The 23,477-nt window shown below is 40.4% G+C and overlaps 1 protein-coding gene across 8 annotated transcripts in view; it reads left to right on the top strand.

Moving 5' to 3' along the window:
- The window catches only part of tenm2a (teneurin transmembrane protein 2a), a 295,269-nt gene that overhangs the window by 172,495 nt on the left and 99,297 nt on the right, over nucleotides 1-23,477 (top strand). The window lies entirely within an intron of this gene.

Here is a 23,477-nt window from a genome sequence, read left to right as displayed (position 1 = left end):
TCACCTAATATGATGACTATGACTTAGGCAGGGCTCTATGGAGGAATAGGTGTAGTGTGTGAGTGAATGTCTGTGTGTTTTACTTATTTTGCTACTTTCTTCAGTTTTTGTTATTTGTATACTTAAATTGTCTGTATGTCCACTTCAGACTTTGAGCATAGTCTTTTTTTACTGTGTTTTGTAAATATGAACTTAATGTGTTCATACGCATAAACAAAGACATGTTTTTTAAATGCTGTTGTTATAACAGACATTTCGAACATTGAGAAGGTTTCTGGTCAAGTTGACAGACATTCCAAATGTCCTAATGATTCACAATACACTCTCAGACTTATAATAAGGAACATAAAAGACACTTGAAAAGGGCTGCAGGATCAACGGAAAGCAGCAGGAGCAACAGTTACACCGAGATCAATAAGCAGTGAACTGGATCACTAAAATCTCTGGGGCATATTAAAGGAGAATTTAATCTCATTGTTCAAGAAATTATTGCTGAGATCAACACAATAACTGCAAACATACAGCTATAAATTGTATGAAGTGCTTGGTTCATTTGAAATGTTCTAAATTGCCAGTTCAATAGAGAGATACACTTGGAACCTTGGTCAAATGACAACAATTTCCCAAGAGGAATAGCATAATTTGAATTAAAATGCTGGAAAGAATGCTGATTGTACCCCAGGCCCCCTCATCTCACCCTACATCAGCACCTGACTTTACTAACACCCTTGTGGCTGCATGAACACACATGAGCACAAATCTCCACAAACCACACCCCAAAATATAGTGGAACACCTTCCCAGAAGAGTGGAGCTTATTATTACAGCACAGCAGGACTAAATGTGGAAAGGGATGAGCACATAGAAACTTTATGGTCAGGTGTCCACAAACCTTTATTCATATATTGTATATTTAATAACAGAAAAGAAAATGTCAGAATGTGTATTTCCCAGTTCCCAGTTCTCTGTACATTACTGTGTCTGCATGTATAGATTTCCGATCTGTATATTAGTCTGTGTGTGTGTGTGTGTGTGTGTGTGTGTGTGTGTGTGTGTGTGTGTGTGTTTGGATCAGTGATGGGGAATTCTCTCCTCTAATGGAGTAATTTATTCTTCGCCGCAACAGGAAAAATCCTTTAATTAGAATGTCAGTCTAAGGACGTCTGTCTCTTGTTAATATGTAGCCCACACGCTCCCTCACGCTCCAGCTGTCTCTCCTCGCTTCCAAATCAAGTCCAATCCACTTGCTGCCGTTCTATATTCTCCAAAAGGCTGAGCGTTAATATATTACCACCAAAGGAGATAGCAGTGTAGAATTGATGTTATCAGAAGCCAGATGTTAACAGATGTTTAGACAGAATTTCTGAGATTCCTTTACAGCCCAGTACCTTATAAAGCATTAAAGAAAACGCTACATTAATATATATGTGACCACAGAAATTGTTGGTGCATCATGTCCTGTCATGTTTGCTGCTTTTATGCCTCTCTACTCTAATCCAGGTTGTCACGAACACCAAGCATCAGAAGGGGGAAAAAACTGTGATCTCAAATTAGGTTTTTTTTTAACTGTGAAACGACCGACAGGCCGGTTTGAGAATGTAAGAAAATGTTGGTCACCTGTACAGAATGGTGCTTAAAGGCTGGGGGGTGGAAACACCTTGTTGATGATAGAGGGGAATGGTCAGGCTGGTTATAGCTGAAAGATGGTGATTGCTACTCTTTACAATTGCATTGAGCAGATGTCAGAATGCACATGTTAAAGCCCTGAGGCAGACAGACTACATCGGCTTCCACTCCTGATAGCTTAGACCAGAATGTGTTCTCCAGCTGTCCAGTTTTGGTGAACATCCTCAATCTGGATATCAGCTGTGAACCTCAGTGATGTAGATGTGATTAAGGAAACAATATATATATATATATACACACACACACACACACACACACACAGTGATGTGATTTCTTATTTTTTTGCATGTTTGTCACACTTTAATGTTTCAGATCATCAAATTAATTTCAATATTAGTGAAAGATAACACAAGTAAACACAACGTGCAGTTTTTAAATAATGGTTTTTATTATTGAGAGAACAAAAGATACAAAACTACATTTCTCAAGCCACACCCAGGCCTGTGTGTGACAAACATGCAAAACATTAAGAAATCAAGAACAATTTTTTACACCACTATGTACAGTACAGACCAAAAGTTTGGACACACCTTCTCATTCAAAGAGTTTTCTTTATTTTCATTACTATGCAAATTGTAGATTTACACTGAAGGCATCAAAACTATGAATGAACACGTGGAATTATATATGGAATTATATACATAACAAAAAAGTGTGAAACAACTGAAAAATGTCATATTCTAGGTTCTTCAAAGTAGCCACCTTTTGCTTTGATTACTGCTTTGCACACTCTTGGCATTCTCTTGATGAGCTTTAAGAGGTAGTCACCTGAAATGGTCCTCCAACAGTCTTGAAGGAGTTCCCCGAGAGATGCTTGGCACTTGTTGGCCCTTTTGCCTTCACTCTGCAGTCCAGCTCACCCCTAAACCATCTCGATTGGGTTCAGGTCCGGTGACTGTGGAGGCCAGGTCATCTGGCGCAGCACCCCATCACTCTCCTTCTTGGTCAAATAGCCCTTGATGCCTTCAGTGTGACTCTACAATTTTCATAGTCATGAAAATAAAGAAATCTCTTAAATTAGAAGGTGTGTCCAAACATTTGTTCTGTACTGTATATATATATATATATATATATATATATATATATATATATATATATATATATATATATATATATATATATATATATATATATATATACCACTGCAGACCAGGAACATCCCACAAGAGCTGCAGTTTTGGAGATGCTCTGACCTAGTCGTCTAGACATCACAATTTGGCCCTCGTCACACTCTTTAAATTTTTAAGCTTGCCCATTTTTCCTGCTTTCAACACATTAACATTAAGGACAAAATGTTAATTTGTTGCCAAATATCTCTCACCCAATAACAGGTGCCATGATGAAGAGATAATCAAGTGTTATTCACTTCACCTGTCATAATGTCATGTTATACTTGATCGGTGTATACATTCTTTCAATTGCACAGCATTTCATTCCATTCAAAGGTGTACTGTATGATGCAGAAGATAAATATCAAGGACAAATGTCTCCTACTTCTGTACTGGACACACTGTGTTTCCACATGTTACAGTGGCTCCTCATCTTTGTCTGTATCAGCTGAAATACTGTTTTTATGTGTGTGTGTGTGTGTGTGTGTGTGTGTGTGTGTGTGTGTGTGCGTGTGTGCGTGCGTGCGTGCGTGCGTGCGTGTGTGTGTGTTTCTTTTTCCATTTCTCTCATACCCAGCGGCCGATTAATAGGTCACCCATCTCATTACTCCCTGTCAGTCATGCACCCAGAGCCACTTCAGTGCCCAGTCCTCACACGCCAGGAAAGTTTTTCTGCCACTGGATTTCATATCTGCCTTTACCTCACTCATCATCTTCACTTTCTACTTTCCTGTGCTGTCAGTCTGCCGGTCATCCTAACCCCAATCCCTATCCATCCTAGCCATGCCAGACACAGTGAATGACATTTCACTACATGTTTAATATCTTGATTATTCTTATTTTCTTTCCCCGCTTTGGTTTTACTTCAGGAAACATAAAAAAAAAAAGAATAATAATAAAATAAAAAAAGCCTCTTATTCCTATCCATTCCCTTAAGGGCGTAGTTGTCATGATGTTGATTGTGTGAAGCGTGTGTACATCTTCTAAGACTGACAGGCAATCTCCGCTTTTACACTCGCAGCCTGTGCAGGAAGGGACAGGAGCACAGAGAAAGCTTTGTTTTAAATAATAAGGAGAAGCCTGACATACATGCTTTGGGATTGACTGCAATTTGCTGCCTGTGTTATCTTTTCTTTCTGTCATGTAGGAGAGGAAAATTATTGGTTTGCTGAGCAGCATGTTTTCTAGAGTCTTGTAAATGTAATCTGAGTTTGGGAGACAGTAGATTAAAAGGTTTCCTTATTTTATTTTTTATTTATTTTTTACAACTCAAATGATGCTTGACAGGAAAGGGCAATTTTAAACACGTCTCTCCACTAGCTGCGATCTCTTCCTGGATTGTGGCTTTTGTACTGCCGAGCATCTCTGAACACATTCGTTTGGCTGATCATGCCAGTTTGTACAGAAACCGTGCTGTTACTTACTGTAAATGTGCCCCCCACCACCCCCTCTCTCTTACCCCTCCCCAAAACTAATGAGCCTTTCAATTCCAGTAGATACTAGCTCCCTGTGCCCTATGTAGTGCACAGCATGGATCATTCAAAATAGTGCACTAAATTTTAAATAGAGAGCTGTTTTGTACTCAGCCAAATCTTTCCCCTTTCCCCAGCTATTTAAAAAGTGATAACGTCCCTCTGGAGTTTCATAATGGCTACACTTAGTAACTGTATGACATATATTAGTAGCTGTTTGACATTTATTAAGTGTGTATCTGCATCGTTTCGTTCTGTTCAGACAACGGAGCAGAATAATCTGTAGTGCTGTAGTCATGAACAATAAAGCTAAGATCAGGTCAAAGTATGTATGGGTTTGGTTTTGTTTTTTATTAAATAAGTAAATTCACATATACTATACAAATATATTTTCACATAAAACCTGTTTTTGTGTGTATATATATATATATATATATATATATATATATATATATATATATATATATATATATATATATATATATATATATATATATATTTTTTTTTTTTTTTCTTTTATTTTTTTTTATGAGAAGGGCCGTGGTAATTCATTTGCCTTTAGTTTTTTTCCCTTTTTTTCTTTTTACTTTACTTGAAGCTTACTTCCTGCATAAACGTAAGACATAATTTTTCTGCTGATGTAAAATCAAATAGTCTGCTAGCCATTTTATCGTAATCTAATTGTATTAAATGCTAAATGCACAGTTAGCAGCTTGCAAAGTACATGACGTCTACCGCTAACTTTTGCGTTCGCGATAAAAGCCTTGGTTATGAAAAAGCCTCGGTTTACTTTTGCATTTTCATTTACGGTGTCGGGAAGACGCCCTGATCCACAGCGACTTACAGCTATCTGATTAATACACTGAGCAGTTCAGGGTTTAGAGAGTTGAGATTTGCTCAAGAGCCCAGGAGTGGCAGCTTGGTGGTGCTGGGATTTGAGCTCACGACCTTCCGATCAGCATTGCAACATCCTGATTACTGAGCTACCTGTTGCATGAGAAGGGTTTGATTGATGGATGGATGGATGGACGGACGGACGGGTGGATGGATGGATGGATGGATAGATGGATGACCGGATATTAAGCTGTTGTGTGCACGGTTCTGATGCTCAAAGCAAGTTATTGGCAGACTGATGCAGAAAAAACATGCAATCGTTTTCAATTATAATGTAATGTGAAAATTCTAAGTCCAGCATTGATTTCAAGATTAAGATCTGATTATTACTTTAAAGGTGCATTTTAAAAAAAAAGTAAGACAAGGTTGATTGGGTCTGTAAAGGTTAAATAAGTGGAACAGTATCAGATTGGAATTATTTTTGAAATATTAGTGAGTGCCATCATGTCACATAAAGCCCAGCCAAACAATTTGAAAGTTCTATACAGATCGCCTAAGCGCAGCATTACCTTTCTAACTGCATTCAGCCAACGAGAAGCCAATCGGAGCAAGTCCCCGCGTCCAGAAGAGTCTCAGCCATTTAATACCCGTGTGCTGAGGTCATGGCTTTTATTGAATTTCTTACCAGTATTTTTTTTTATTATTATTATCTGTACCTGTTTCTGCATTGAAATCAGTTTCTCTGCATAGAGGTTTAGAGATTCAGTAGCACTGAAGTGCTTAAAAACAGGGAGGCTTCACATCTGCTTCACATGTCCCTATAGAGTAACTTACTGTGCAACACCTCACTGGTGTCCCTTGGCTGACTCTCACTTATTTCCGAGCAGGGTGTCGAGGCGTAGATGAAGAAAGGTGAAAAAAATGACATACTCCGCGTGTGTGTGTGTGTGTGTGTGTGTGTGTGTGTGTGTGTGTGTGTGTGTGTGTGTGTGTGTGTGTGTGGAGATGGAAAAGTCGAGAAGTCACAGTGTATTAATAACTTGGCGCCGTGGTTTAGAATGGGTCTGTACTGGGAAGCAGGTGTTTGGGAAGAGCAAGTCAGGTAATGTCTAATGTGGCACCCCTGAGCCCTGTTATACCACATTAAGTTATGTGATCTCTCTCTTACTCCCTGAGCATGAGTGTGTGTGTGTGTGTGTGTGTGTGTGTGTGTGTGTGTGTGTGTGTGTGTGTGTGTGTGTGTGATGTACCCTGTCTATAGTGCTATGTTCTCTGTAGCTGTAATCACTTAACCCTCATATGTCTGTCCATATGAATAGTTTTAAGAAGCAAAGGTCACAGATTGGCGCGGTGTCATCCTGCTCGCTTTCTCTCCGTGCCCGTCTATAATGAAATGGCTGTGTGGCTGACGCTTTTAATTAAAGTGCCACTGCTGGTGTGGGCATATCACATCTCATCTCATCAGTGCCACAGCTACTCAATGTCATCTAGCAAGCTCTCTCTCCATCCCTCCCTCTCTCCATCCATCCCTCTCTCTCTCTCTCTCTCTCTCTCTCTCTCTCTCTCTCTCTCTCTCTCTCTCTCTCTCTCTGTAATGAAGCTTTGTGTTCAGTGAAAGAAAAGGAATGTACTTCGCACCAGAGCTAGGCTTAATAATCACATTTACCCCGATCTTTTAACTGTCATTGTCTGATTTCATTTATGTCCATTTAATGTTATTTATTTCTTTATCTATTATCTATTTATTTGACTAAATAAAGTAACCTGATACCATCCAGAATATAACATGAATTTACAATAAATGATTGTAAAATAAAGAAAAAAGTCTCTCTCTCCCTCCCTTTACCCCTCTCTCCCCCCCTCTCTCTATCCCCTTCTCTCTCTCTCTCTCTCTCTCTCTCTCTCTCTCTTTCTCTCTCTCTCTCTCTCTCGCTCGCTGGCTCGCTCGCTTGCCTGCGTGCTCATAGGTGCTGCTGTACGTTGAGCTTGTGTGCATTCACAGCCAAGGCTCAAAACTTTATGCCATGAATCACGCAGCGTAGCTTTCTTCATTTCTTTTCTTCTTTCTCAAGCCTTGTTGCTAGAATCAATCAGCATTTTATATGACTTGGCTTATTATTACACATTATCCTGTAGCTACTTACAGTCATTTTCCCCTTCATTAGCTTCTCTCAGAAGAAGTGAACTCTGCAGCGTCTTTCTTTTCTTAAAAGTGTAATTCCTCATGTAGTCTATACATTAAAAAATAAATAAAAATACACTCATGTGCTCCACAGCATAATGCACCAGGCGATGCTAACCCAAACAAAGCATCGAGCAGCGCGCCTCCATCAGCAGCTAAACAGATGATGGATGGGATGAGAGGAGAAAGGAATGGGCTTGTGCCTGTCTCTGGTGCTTTATAATTGCTTGAGAAAAAGGATGCTCAGCAGCCCATACTGTTGTCTTAATGGGATTATTCCCCCAGCTGGTCTAGTGTAGAGAGAGCGAGGGGGAGAGCGAGTAATCCGATTCTGTCTGCTGTGCTTCATTGAAAGGGAGCCGGTCAACTCTTTACTTATCTACATTGCTTTGCAGGTGACAGAATATCTGATGGACTTACAGATCCCATTAGCACGGAGTCAGGAGGCCTAGCACGCAGTCCACATTCTAATTCATCTCAAAGGTGTTCAGCGAGTTGGAGGTCAGGGCTCAGTGCAGGCCACTCGAGTTCTTCCAAATTCAACCTTAGCAGAACATTTCTTCATGCACCTTGTTCTGTGTACATTGTCATGCTGGAGCCGGTTTGCACCTCCAGTGAACAGAACTAAGCATTGATCATACAAAGACCTTTTGGGCAGTTCTGTAGCTCTAACTTTGTGGCAACAAAAAACGCATATGATTGTGGTGGCCAGGTGTCCGCTTACTTTTGGCCATCTATAGCGTATATGATCGATATGAAGTGCAAGTGAAACTTTAAAAAGCATCTTTCTAGAGGCACTTAGTATAATTCCATTTATCATCAAAGCAATTTAGCAATAAACACTTTTTGTAGCCTTTAACTCAATAATTGCACAGATAGTTTTAACATTAAATGAAGGCTGCTAGGAAAAACACACGCCCACAATCTGTCATTCAGAGAAAATCATAACTGCTTTAACAACTCCATTTCAAGTTGCTGCTTCTGGATACTGTATAACTCATTAGGTCTGTGCAGAAACATTCCTCGATGTGGCATATGGTGACGCAAATCAGAGACCACAACCAGAAAGCTCAGAGGAGAAGATCAGAAACTACAACATTAAAAATTAGACAGAAAGTCACCAACACACAAAAAAAAAAGATCCAAGAATTGCGAAATGAACATGACGGTACATTTAAAATGTGACAGAATTATAGAAGTTCAAGAGCAATTTCATAAAGCACGAAAGTAAAAAGAAGCACCAACATGAACTCACACTGTTGAGGGACGATCCTTCATCCAATGTCACATGCTCATTCCTGATTGGTTGCAGCTGGTTGTGGATTTTAGGAAAGAAAATGGGAGAATGTGCCAAAATTAATTTACTGATGTTTCTTTTGTCACCTTTTCCTGGTGCTACATATGTATTCATATATATGCAAACACAAATAACACACACAATATGGACAAAAGTATGGGGACACCTGACTTTTCCAGCTGTATTTGGTTCTTCTATAAACTGTTACCACAACGTTTAAGGCAAACATTTGCACTGGATGTCTTTGTAGTAGTCAATTTTCTCTTCAAATGAACTACAAGACCCAGACCTGTTCCCACAAGACAATGCCCCTGTGCACATGAAGATGTGCTTTACATCAGGGTCAATTGGTACCGGGCCGCACAGAAAGAATACATATCTTACATTATTTACGTTTTATTTATTTTCTGATTCTGAACAATGTTTTATTTTGGAAAATGAATGGATTCTCTTCGCCACATCTGTCTCTGACTCACTCTTGATGCATGTGAAGATGCCTCGGTCACATGTCTTACCTCTGCCTGCTACCTTCTTAAAGGGGCTCCGGCCACTAACACATAATACATTACCGCTAAATTCAAACCCCCAAGCGAGCAAAATGAACCAAAAACAACACAGTGGATTCACGTTTATTATTATATTTAGAAAATACTAGTTTAATGCTGGTCATATCATTTTATTTTGTTGTATTTATCCACCACTGCATTACATGGTTCAGAGTGGAAGATCTTAAATGGTCTGCTTTAGAGCTCTGATCCCAACCGTCTTTGGGATGAATTGGAACGCTGACTGCACCCCAATCCCCGTCTCCCTACACCAGAACCTTACTTGTGGCTGAATGAGCAAAATCTCCACAACCACAGTCTAGTAGAACATCTTCTCAGAAGAGGTTATTATAAGAGTGAATGGGGAATAAATGTGTAATGGGATTGTCAAAAAAACACGTCAATCTTATAGGTTTCCACAAAGTCCTTATCGTGTGTTACTTTGCATCATGTGTATTGTTTTTGCAAGTCATGCCATGTGTCAATTCAGCAGCAAGCATATGCTGTTTAGTTCTGCCCTTTCTGCTTTTACTTAAGTGTTTGTGGATGTGTTTGAATTTGCTGTTTTTTTGTTTTTGTTTTTTTTTTACTTCTTCTATTGAGTTTTTTTGGTTTTGTAAATGTAAATAACGTTGCACTTAAGCCGAACCGAGACTGCCGCAAAATGCAAAAGCCGGTTCGTGGCTCCTTTTAATCAGGCTTCCGAAGCTTCAGCAGCTCACTAAAGCACTTCTGAGAAAAGGGCGTTTGAGGCAATTCAGAAAAGTCACCCTCTGGAACAGAAATGTCTGAATGTGCCGCCCACCTCTGCGGATATTGGCTGCCAGTAGGAAGGAGGGTGAGAATTGATGGACGCTTTGATTCTGCTGCGGTGATGAATGTTGGTTCAAGACTCATGTGTGGGACAGTTGCATCTCTACCAGCAGCAGAGCTGAAGTTACAAGGTGGCAGCATTTCATTTCGAAATCACGCAACATAAGAGAACGTGAAGGGTTTTTAGCGGCTGTCATTTCTCACAAGACCCCCCAATGAAGCTTTTTCTTTTTACGTTTGGGTGACATCTGTGGTAATGTGTTTGTCACAAAACTAGACTGCAAATGACAAAATGGGTGTTTTATACGCAACATGTGCCGTTTACTCCACAGTCCCGCTCTTGTTTGATTGACAGCCTGTGTATCGCCGATAAGAATGGATAGTAGAATGTTTCACAAATGTGTGCTTCTGATCAGAAAGAATTTTTTGCTGAAAAATCTCCTTCTGTATTATGTTAAAAGTCTCCTTATTGCCTTTTTCTCTTTTTTACAATGTGTGTGTGTGGGGGGGGGATAAGGAGCTTCACCTGGATGACTAAGAGAAGCATGTCCCTGAGTGCCACCTTCAGATGATGCATCATTTAGTTTGTGTGTGTTTGTGAATGTGGGTGTGTTACACACTATAATCAAATGGCCATTATAAGAAGCAATTCAATTTCAAGCTGAAGAGTGTTGATCCTTATGATGAGGCCCATATGATGACACACACACCCCCCCCCCCAACACACACACACACACACACACACACACACACACACACACACACACACACACACAAATCCAAAACACAGAATTGTCTCAAAAGCCTTTGCATTGATTTACTGGAACTTAGAGGCCCAAACAGACTTGTGGTCTACGGTTCGAGGTCCATAAACACATGCTTTGTCAAGGAATGGAGTGGAAGAAGTCCGAGCGTCCATTTCACCTTCACTGAACACCTCTAGGATTAATTGAGCAATGGGTCAACCAACATTAGTGCCCGATCTCTCTAATGCTCCACTGGCTTCATGAGCACAAATCAGCCTCACTCTGCAATCTAATGGAAATCTGCATCATTATAGAGAAGTGGAAGTGATTGTGACAGCGAATGGGAACTAAAACTGGAATGGGATGTTTAAAAAGCACACATATCCACAAATATGTATGTACAGATATGAACAGTTTGTTGTACAGTTGTACATCATCTGATAATTGACACAAGAACAGTGGTATTCATGAAAATCCTATTCAGATGGAATGGGAGGAGTCCGAGTTTGTGTACCCTGTCAATCATATACACACAGGCACACACACACACACACACACACACACACACACACACACACACACCACACACACTCGTCATAGTCATTACATATACATACAAAATCATTTGAGAAAAGAAAAAAGCAATTCAAAAAAAGAACATCCCCAACTTCAATACTGACAGGACTTTTTTTGGCCTAAGAAAACATTTAGACACCATGGTGCTGAAAGATAATGAGGCTCGCTATAGACATTTAAGTCGACTTGTGCACTGGGGTCGGTTAAACAACAGCTAAACCAAGCCGAATCAATCTCCCAGTCTGTATCCCAGCAGCTGCACAGTGTATCGTTCATTAAACATTACGGCATCCGAGAGTGGCCTGAGTCCTCCGTCTGTAAGAAGCCGGGGCTATAAAAAAAAAAAAAAAAAAAAAGAAGCACCGGGCAAGATGAGTTCTTCTCCATTAGCTTAGCACGGCTAATGATCCCACCACATCCGTTGCTTATCTAAAATGGAGCACTCTTGGAGGAGGCGGGAGATCGTGAAACGATCGCGGATATATTAAGCGCGGTGCTTTGGTGTCACGGGGAGTGTGTGTGTGTGTTTGTGTCAGTAGGGGTTTTGTAGGGAGAAAGAAAAACGCGACATCGTCGTTTAGCACAACGCAAGCCAAAAAGCACAAAATATCTACCAACCCGCCGAAAAAATAAAGGGGAATAAAAAAATCAAAGAGGGACGAGAAAGCGAGGGAGACAGAAATAGAGAGGTTGAGGGGAGAGAAGGGGAACTTCTAAAAGACGACACACACGTGTAGACCGCCATCTTCCCACTGATACTGTCTCTGCATTCTTCTCATCTCAAAGAACAGAAATGTTCTCATTTCAGGCAAAGAGTTACGTCGAAGTCTCGCACGTCTGCGTAAACTATGAAGCTCGTCTCTGAATCAGTTTTCCGATCATGCACCCTGTGAGCCAAGTGTTTTGTACGGCCGTGTTACTCATTGCCCCAGCATAGAGAAGCAGAATAAACACAATATGCTGTTTGCTCACTGTCCTACAGTCTCACAATTTCTCCTAATTACTGATAATTGTAATTTGAGGAGATGCCAGAAAAGATTCCCTTCACTAGCGTTTCAGAAGATTCTGATGCGAGCGGATGTGTGTTTTAACATATAATGTTTTTTATTTAATAGTTAAGTGTATAAGTGCACATATTTGATAGAAAAGAGAATGCGTGTGTGTGTGTGTGTGTGCGTGTGTGTGTGTGTGTGTGTGTGTGTGTGTGTGCGTGCGTGCGCGCGTTTCACACCATCACTGCATGAGACAACTGGACACCAGTCACCTTCCTGCGGTGGCGCCTCGATTTCAGGAAAGAGACGAGCTAAGACACACGAGAGGGAACGGCGCGAGCGAGAGAAAGATCAGAGAGAAAGAAAAGGAGAACGGAGTAGAAGAGGAAGAGCGCACTTGTGAAAGGAGGATCTAACAGGCAGCGGTGTCACTGCCCTGATCTCACTCAGCTGTTGAAAGAGGACAAATGAACAGTGAGCTTTTAGCATAACTACACTGTGTGCTTTCATGCTTACAGAAGCGTTCATTAGGAGCATTTTACACACTAGATCAGTGCCTCGAATGTGGCTAGTGGAGTGTTTGTGGCTATTAGTAGAGCACTCGAGTGTGTGTGTGTGTGTGTGTGTGTGGGTGCGTGTGTTATCGCACTTTATCTGAAGTACATTCAGACTGAAACCCACAATCAAAGCTGTCTCTATCTACAAATCAGTGTGTCTTTTAGTCTAAATATGACGACACGCCTTTTTTTTTTTTTATATGTTTTTGAAGAGCTGCCTGGAGTTCACGGGTAATTTCATGATCGCATAATCGATTTAATTCATGAACATGTGTGAATCTGATTTTTAAATCTCACTAATCCAATCAAAACATATTACATGCACATATACTTAATGAATGCTTTTATCATCCGTTTGCATCCTGAAATATTTCCGTATATGGACTACATGGGAGTAAAATTCCCAATTTGGCGCTTCAGGGCACACCCACTCAAGCTGCTTGTGTTTCCTTATTTGTGTTGTGGCCTGGGGTGGAAAATGTTGGATATCACGAAAAAAAAAAAAAAAATTGGGGGGAAAATTGAGATTGTATTTTAAAAAAAAAATGAATATATATTTTGCCAAAATGACATGGAAATGTTTTTCCCGCCATTTCTCTCGGTGTCTGTCTAAAAAGTATGGAGCTAGGTGAACAAACGCAGTCTGCCTGAAGATGTCTGAAACCGTAGCTATACGGATATTTCATCTTCATCATCACCACCATCAAAGTAGTGAAGAGCGCTTTCAAAAACGTCGTATAATCGAATCGAAATACATTCGTGCCAGCAAACGTCGCCAATCCGGCAGAACTGACGTGACTGAATAAAGAGATTGTTTTTACACCGATGGTCGCGTGACCGGAGTGAGAGACGACGGTGACGCCCTTCATACTTTAACTTCGGTTGATGAGACACAGATTGACGTGGATGATGATGATGATGATAACTTGTTTCCCACTGTGAAGTTATAAATGTAGAAGCCAGAGCATGTTTAAGTGGAATCACAATGAATCATGAACATTCAGAATTGACTTTTTAGTCTGTTTATTTATTTTTTTTTGTAGGTAGCAAGATTTGAGAAAACAGAGAGAGAGAGATAGAGAGAGAGAGAGAGAGAGAGAGAGAGAGAGAGAGAGAGAGAGAGAGAGTGGACATTCTATAAGAGATGGTGTTAGAAAACCAGCTACGAGTGTTGACCCTCACGCCTGGTACATTAAGGGTTTTCGAAAGGTAGCTGATTCTCCATGAGAATCTCTCCAGGTTCCCTCGCTGTGTAAAAGAGAGGTGGTCCACATGTGTACTCATCTAAAACAGGCCACCGCATCTTCTCTACGTTGTTTACTTTAATAATTAGTCTTTTAATTTGCTGTGAAGCCCTGAGAGGTTAATTAACGTCAGCTTCCGAACGGTTCCACTCAGCGGATCCGTGGTGATCAGAGTGAGGCATCAAGACGTTTCTCGCCAGCAGCACTAGACAGGAGTGAGTGTCTTGAGCATGTGTGATGTGTGTGTGTGTGTGTATGAGAGAGAGAGAGAGAGAGAGAGAGAGAGAGTGCTTTTCCGCTACATTTAAAGTTACATAAAGTGATCTAGTGTTAAAAAAAAAAAGAGAGAAGATAATGGAAAAGGTGTAAACATGCATGTCTGAGTGTGTGTGTGTGTGTGTGTGTGCGCACGAGTGTATCTGGGTTCACACATCATACCGACATGGATGATTTAGTGAAGACTGCTTTGACTATCATGCCTCTTAACACACTCTGAGAAGCAGTAAAGGTGGAAGCCGGATGCCAAAGAGAGAATAATGTATAGAGTATGTAGGATGTGGATGGGAAGAGCTACAGTTCCAGTAATGGATACACATTTTATCAGTGCACTGTAATGAAATGCATAGCTTTGACATCTACTTTATTTTTGAATGTGCATTAAAAATGTAAAAAAAAAAATAAATAAATCTCTCTCATCACGATGTCCAAAACAATTTTCTGCTTGGCTCACCCTGCATGGAGAGCGATTGAGGATGCCAAAGCTCGGCGCTAACTGATCGTAATTGCGTTCCTGTAGGATCCGGGAGCAAGCAGGAGAGAGGGAGAGAAATGGGGAATGAGAGTGGGAGACGGAGAAGCATTGGGGAATTCATCCCCCTTTCTCTGGGTCTAATGTCTTCGGTGCTGACTGTCATTAGGACCAGCATTAATAACATTAATGTTGGAGTAAGCAGGAATGGGGAGGGGTTTTACTGTATGTGTAAAGAGGTAGACACAAAATACAATTAGACCCGTGGAGACAAATGGATAAGACAGAGGCGAATGTGGTGCACGTTACAGAAGTGTCACTTTTATTCTTCTTTACTCCTTTCTTTTATTCACACTTTCCATCACCACTTTCACCAGCCTCATCTGGCAGCGAGCTGCCGTGAATTAAGAATGAGTGCGTTCCTGAGCAAAAAGATACCCTAACTCAATGCAAACTACGCATCACATCATAAAAAGAAAATTCAACAAGATATATATATATATATATATATATATATATATATATATATATATATATATATAGTATGTAATTAATTTTTATAGCACAAATCTTTTTTTATGCACGGTTAATGCAGCGCGTATTTCTGATTGACCGTTTTTATTATAAATATCAATAAATCAATACAAAAGAGGCCACATTCAAATATTCAACTCAACACTCATTTATTGAGGTCATTTCTTTACTAATATTAAGTAAATGATCTCCACCGAAAAATTATTTTTAATCACTAAACATTAGTTTTTCTGATGCACCAAGTTTCAATTCAAGCGCCAAAATCCGCCATGACGCACACATCCGGCAATTAAACCGTCCGTGTCCGTATATAAACCGTCCGTATATATATATATATATATATATGTATATATATATATATATATATATATATATATATATATATATATATATATATATATATATATATATATATATATATATATATATATATATATATGTATGTATGTATGCGCGCACGCACACACACACACACACACACACACACACACACACACACACACACACACACACACACACACACACACTATATGGAAAAAAGTTTGCGGACACCTGGTCATCAGTATGGTATGTGTTTTTCGAGCATCTCATTCCACATTTCCCAATTTGCTTTTCTAATTCCCTCCACTCTTCTGGGAACATGTTCCACAAGATTTTGTAGTATGTTTGTGGAGATTTGTGCTCATTCAGACAAAAGGGTGTTAGTACAGTCAGGTACTGATGTAGGTGATGTGAGGAGGCCTGGAGTGCACTCAGCGTTCCAGTTCTTCCCAAAGGTGTTCAATAGGGTTTTAAAAAAATTCTTAAATCAGAAGCACTGACGTACATTTACAACCTAAATTTTAATATTTGTTTCCTGAAATTGTATTAACTTATTCTCAACAGTTTATTCTCTTCGTTTCGTAGAGTTTCTCTTGGCTGCACTGCTTCCAGTACGTGTATGTGGATGCTAGATTTTTTTGTCCAATCAGATTTAAGCCTCTATGTGCTTCCATGTCAATCTAATCTGCCCAGGGCCTGCAAAGTCTGTTCTGCTGGTGTTTTTTTTTTTTTTACTACGGATCTCTTGAAAAATAGCTCTGTTTCATTAACCAATCAGATTTCATATTTCATATTCGCCTCACATGGCTAGGGTTAGCTGGCCCAGCGTCAGCATTTTTCTCTCCTCTGATTGGTTGGACAGAGTTAGACCTTTTTTATCCTTTTTTATGCTTGGTCAGAGTTTGACTTTTTTTTATGAAATTGATTTGGTTTTGGACATATTTAAAAATACATTTTGAACAAAAGTTAGACACTGTGAGGAGAGGTCATCCAAACCCAAAAGCTAGCTAGCTTGTCTCAGGAAAGGGTTTGTTCACCACTTCCAGACCAGTGAATACGAGCGGTACCACTGGATTACAGCCTCTGAGGATTGGTGCAAATTATGAGTCTGCATCTCTGGTGAGTAGGTTGTATTTTAATAAAATTTTTATGTTTTTGTCATGTTTTTAGACAAATATTGATTCTGAACTGTTTCAGATGATGTAGGGGGTACAGTTGCGGTGGTAGTGTAGAGGTTTGGAGTCTTAACTGGGTTTCTTGCTTTAGTAAAATGGTATTCACCCTCCATATGTGAAATGCTTCTCTCTCTGTAATGCCACACGTTGTTATATTGCGTTTTTGTATAGTATTGATGGTTTCTATAATTCTGTAACATGATAGTGGTGGTATTAAGAGGTGGATTAAATTAGATTAGAGAGAGAGAGAGAGAGAGAGAGAGAGAGAGAGAGAGAGAGAGAAGAAAATCAGGTGGGACGATTTCTCATCTCTACCTGTCAGACTACTATGCTGTGTTTGAAAATGTGGACATTAACTCTTGCAGACATGAATCATTAGACCTATTCCCCGTGGTCCTTTCAGACATTTAGCGCTCGTTTCGGAGTCGCAGGGAATACAACGTCCTTTCATGCGATCATGTCTGGAGCAGATGATGGTCAAATTAACCAAGCCGTGTTGAAGAAGTGTCCCTGCAACGCTCTGACCGCTACTTGTCACTCTCGATTAGATCCCATGCCAGTTACGGTTAGAGGGACACATACATCCTATAGATGATTCTGAACATCAGACGATTTGTAGGTCTGATGAATATCCAACCTTTCTTTTGCAAAGTTTTTGAGGTTTCATTTAACCCCTGCCCTACAATTTATTCATTTATTTATTTATTCATATATATATATATATATATATATATATATATATATATATATATATATATATATACAGTGAGGAAAATAAGTATTTGAACACCCTACTATTTTGCAAGTTCTCCCACTTAGAAATCATGGAGGGGTCTGAAATTGTCATCGTAGGTGCATGTCCACTGTGAGAGACATAATCTAAAAAAAAAAATCCAGAAATCACAATTTATGATTTTTTAACTATTTATTTGTATGATACAGCTGCAAATAAGTATTTGAACACCTGAGAAAGTCAATGTTAATATTTGGTACAGTAGCCTTTGTTTGCAATTACAGAGGTCAAACGTTTCCTGTAGTTTTTCACCAGGTTTGCACACACTGCAGGAGAGATTTTGGCCCACTCCTCCACACAGATCTTCTCTAGATCAGTCAGGTTTCTGGCCTGTCGCTAAGAAACACGGAGTTTGAGCTCCCTCCAAAGATTCTCTATTGGGTTTAGGTCTGGAGACTGGCTAGGCCACGCCAGAACCTTGATATGCTTCTTACAGAGCCACTCCTTGGTTATCCTGGCTGTGTGCTTCGGGTCATTGTCATGTTGGAAGACCCAGCCTCGACCCATCTTTAATGCTCTAACAGAGGGAAGGAGGTTGTTCCCCAAAATCTTGCAATACATGGCCCCGGTCATCCTCTCCTTAATACAGTGCAGTCGCCCTGTCCCATGTGCAGAAAAACACCCCCAAAGCATGATGCTACCACCCCCATGCTTCACAGTAGGGATGGTGTTCTTGGGATGGTACTCATCATTCTTCTTCCTCCAAACATGTTTAGTGGAATTATGACCCAAAAGTTCTATTTTGGTCTCATCTGACCACATGACTTTCTCCCATGACTCCTCTGGATCATCCAAATGGTCAGTGGCAAACTTAAGACGTGCCTGGACATGTGTTGGTTTAAGCAGGAGAACCTTCCGTGCCATGCATGATTTCAATCCATGACGTCTTAGTGTATTACCAACAGTAACCTTGGAAACGGTGGTCCCAGCTCTTTTCAGGTCATTGACCAGCTCCTCCCGTGTAGTTCTGGGCTGATTTCTCACCTTCCTTGAGATCATTGAGACCCCACGAGGTGAGATCTTGCATGGAGCCCCAGTCCGAGGGAGATTGACAGTCATGTTTAGCTTCTTTCATTTTCTAATGATTGCTCCAACAGTGGACCTTTTTTCACCAAGCTGCTTGGCAATTTCCCCGTAGCCCTTTCCAGCCTTGTGGAGGTGTACAATTTTGTCTCTAGTGTCTTTGGACAGCTCTTTGGTCTTGGCCATGTTAGTAGTTGGATTCTTACTGATTGTATGGGGTGGACAGGTGTCTTTATGCAGCTAACGACCTCAAACAGGTGCATCTAATTTAGGATAATAAATGTAGTGGAGGTGGACATTAGGCAGACTAACAGGTCTTTGAGGGTCAGAATTCTAGCTGATAGACAGGTGTTTAAATACTTATTTGCAGCTGTATCATACAAATAAATAGTTTAAAAATCATACATTGTGATTTCTGGATTTTTTTTTTTAGATTATGTCTCTCACAGTGGACATGCACCTACGATGACAATTTCAGACCCCTCCATGATTTCTAAGTGGGAGAACTTGCAAAATAGCAGGGTGTTCAAATACTTATTTTCCTCACTATATATATATATATATATATATATATATATATATATATATATATATATATATATATATATATATATATATATACAGTGGGTACGGAAAGTATTCAGACCCCCTTAAATTTTTCACTCTTTTTTATTTTGCAGTCATTTGCTAAAATCATTTAAGTTCATTTTTTTTCCTCATGAATGTACACACAGCACCCTATATTGACAGAAAAACACAGAATTGTTGACACTGTTGCAGATTCATTAAAAAAGAAAAACTGAAATATCACATGGTCCTAAGTATTCAGACCCTTTACTCAGTATTTAGTAGAAGCCCCCTTTTGATCTAATACAGCCAGGAGTCTTTTTGGAAAGGATGCAACAAGTTTTTCACACCTGGATTTGGGGATCCTCTGCCATTCCTCCTTGCAGATCCTCTCCAGTTCTGTCAGGTTGGACGGTAAACGTTGGTGGACAGCTATTTTTAGGTCTCAATTGGGTTTAAGTCAGGGCTCTGGCTGGGCCATTCAAGAACAGTCACAGAGTTGTTGTGAAGCCACTCCATCGTTATTTTAGCTGTGTGCTTAGGGTCATTGTCTTGTTGGAAGGTGAACCTTCAGCCCAGTCTGAGGTCCAGAGCACTCTGGAGAAGGTTTTTGTCCAGGATATCCCTGTGCTTGGCCGCATTCATCTTTCCCTTGATTGCAACCAGTCGTCCTGTCCCTGCAGCTGAAAAACACCCCCACAGCATGATGCTGCCACCACCATGCTTCATTGTTGAGACTGTACTGGACAGGTGATGAGCAGTGCCTGGTTTTCTTCACACATACCGCTTAGAATTAAGGCCAAAAAGTTCTATCTTGGTCTCATCAGACCAGAGAATCTTATTTCTCACCATCTTGGAGAACTCCATGCGGGTTTTCATGTGTCCTGCACTGAGGAGAGGCTTCCGTCTGGCCACTCTGCCATAAAGCCCCGACTGGTGGAGGGCTGCAGTGATGGTTGACTTTCTACAACTTTCTCCCATCTCCCGACTGCATCTCTGGAGCTCAGTCACAGTGATCTTTGGGTTCTTCTTTACCTCTCTCACCAAGGCTCTTCTCCCCCGATAGCTCAGTTTGGCCGGTCGGCCAGCTCTAGGAATGGTTCTGGTCGTCCCAAACGTCTTCCATTTGAGGATTATGGAGGCCACTGTGCTCTTAGGAACCTTAAGTGCAGCAAATATTTTTTTGTAACCTTGGCCAGATCTGTGCCTTGCCACAATTCTGTCTCTGAACTCTTCAGGCAGTTCCTTTGACCTTAATGATTCTCATTTGCTCTGACATGCATTGTGATCTGGAAGGTCTTATATAAACAGGTGTGTGGCTTTCCTAATCAAGTCCAATCAGTATAATCAAAAATTTCTGGACTCAAATGAAGGTGTAGCACCATCTCAAGGATGATCAAAAGAAATGGAGAGCACCTGAGTTAAATATATGAGTGTCACAGCAAAGGGTCTGAATACTTAGGACCATGTGATATTTCAGTTTTTTTTTTTTTAATAAATCTGCAAAAAGGTCAACAATTCTGTGTTTTTCTGTCAGTATGGGGTGCTATGTGTACATTCATGAGGAAGAAGAATGAACTTAAATGATTTTAGCAAATGGCTGCAATATAACAAAAAGTGAAAAATTTAAGGGGGTCTGAATACTTTCCGTACCCACTGTATATATATATCCTTGAGTGCTCCCTTTCTCTCTCTCTCTCTCTCTCTCTCTCTCTCTCTCTCTCTCTCTCTCTCTCTCTCTCTCTCTCTCTCGCTCACTCATATGCTGTCTTTAATGTTTTGTATTTTTTTTTGTGACGGGAGTGGAGTGGTACACTCCTTGGCACTCACCCAGTATCTCTGTGCCTGGCTGTAAAGTTTTTTGTTTTTATTCTTCTTCTCCTTTTCCCCCCACAGTATTCTTCCCCAAACCAGCTGCTTGAATGTAGCCAGCATATTGCTGTACAGCTCTCTATAGCTATTTCAACAAGGAGTGCTATTCGAGAATAAATTGTCTGTTTCTGAATTAGCACTAATTAGCAGATTTTTGGGGCTCTACAGCATCATAATTGGGTATAGTATGTGTAGCTTCCAGCTGGCTGCTGGAAGACTGGTGGGGTGGGTGTGTACGGTGGCGCTGGATGGCAGGGTTTAGACGATAGGAGAGAGTTAATGGTGCAGTTTCGAGGCAGCGCAGATATAAGGCTTTATCTTGGAGAACTGTTCTAGTGATTGAGCAGGAAGGAACCTTGCTAGGCCTTTTTTAGAGCTCGCATTGTGCGCTTGGTGAAATTAATCCCCAAAAATGAGAATAGTGAGAGAGACTGAAGTCAGAGAGAAAGAGAGAGAGAGAGAGAGAGAGAGAAAGAAAATAGGGAATGAAAGCGGCTCTTTCGCAACATGCAGCTGGATCATCAGCAGAACCTAATGAAGGTGGAGACGTCCCGCTGGTTTTTATTGCCTGTCACACACACATGGGAATGGCAATTAACACCCACCACCATCTACTTCTGTGTACACACGTGTGTCCATAAAAAAAATTCAAAAGAATTTCTGAAAAAAACGGCACTTTGCAGATTAACACCTGGCTGCTCGCTAAATACAGGTGAATGTACAGGAAGGTCAGTTTGCTGAAGGCTTTATGCTGCTTCTTATCAGAGTAAAAGTCATGTTTATCATGAAGTCTGTTTTGATATTATATATGTTTGTACATGTGCTGCCTCACAACTTCAGGGTCCTGCACTCAGGTTACTCAAAGTTGTGCAAGGTTCCTTCACATGTGCACGCATGTTTTCTCCCACCCACTAATTACATGCATGGATTGACTATAATAAATTGGTCCTTGGTGTGTGTGTGTGTGTGTGTGTGTGTGTGTGTGTGTGTGTGTGTGTGTGTGTGTGTAATGGACCATTTAAGGTGCATTTGTGCCTGATGCTTAGTGCTCTTCAGGGAAGGATCCACAGTGAACTTGACCAGTTTAAAATGATTACTTGAAGATGAATCAGCATGTGCATTTTCTTCTTTTTTATGTTGTTTTTTTATTCAGCCATTTAAGAGACTAGGAGCATGAAAAAGTGCCTGAAGAGAGACAAAAAAAGCAATGAAAAGCAAGGAGAAGTACATAAATAATATCCTTCAATAAAACATGTGTCCCTGGTTTGCACATTTCACTGACAAGCTAATATACACCACATGGACAAAAGTATTGTGACACCTGACTTTTGCAGCTGTATCTGGTTCTTCCGCGAACTGTTTCTAGGACGGCTTTGGATGTGACAGCAGAATTTTTTTTTCCTTTGCTTGAACTAGGAGCCATGAAACCTACTCCAGCATGACAATGCCCCTGTGCACATCGTGAGCTCCATGAAGATATGCTTTACATGGGTTGGAGCAGAAGATCTCAAGTGGCCTGCTATAGAGCTCTGACCTCAACCCTACTGAACACCCCGGGCCTCATCACCCTAAATCACTTTTCTAACGCGCTTGTGATTGAATGAGCGCAAATCTCCACACTTCAAAATCTAGTGAAAAATCTTCCCAGTAGAGTGGAGGATACTATAACAGCAACCTTATGGTCAGGTGCCCACAAACCTTTGTCTATAGAGTGTATGTGTGGTTATTTATTTGTAGGTACAATGAATTATTTACCTTCACTAGAGAGCCGAGTCGCATTAGCGTGAATGTAATTTCTGTTTGTTTCAGCAGCACAGAATAAATAAATAACTCACACATTAACCGGTTCACCTGAATCTCATATGCATTGTGTCTGCATTTTCTCTTTACCTGTATACAGTTTACATTTGGGTTCTCAGTGTTTAAGCCACGGTCGCTGGTGAGTTAATAGAAAGCCCTGCGTGGTATCTCTAACTCTTGGAAAGATGGAAGAGCTTGACATTTTGCAGTCATTTAGCTCAGACAGCATGATTAAAATCTTTTTTTCTCCCTCTGCTTCTACTCTAGCTACTTAAACGACTAGTATACAGCATACATAGTCCTCAACTGTCAGTCTGTAGAAATTAAGAGGAGAATTAGAAGCCACAAATCATCATCTACTGCATCTTATGTGTTCTGGTCCGCGTGGCGTAGCCGCGCAAAACAAAATAGCGAGGAAGTCCATCAGTCCATCACTTTTCAGAAAGTCACTGATGGAATGCAAAAGTTTATTCTCATGGCTTCCTTTTTTTCGATTCTGAATTCCAAGTGAAGAACACGGAGCATATTGAAAAAAAGAGAAGATCTCGAGTGTACGCCGAAATAATGCGCTGAGATCAGTGATGTCCAAGTT

Source organism: Silurus aristotelis (assembly GCF_946808225.1).
Source record: "Silurus aristotelis genome assembly, chromosome: 14".
Taxonomy (NCBI): Eukaryota; Metazoa; Chordata; class Actinopteri; order Siluriformes; family Siluridae; genus Silurus; species Silurus aristotelis.
This window is presented reverse-complemented; position numbering and strand designations above follow the sequence as displayed.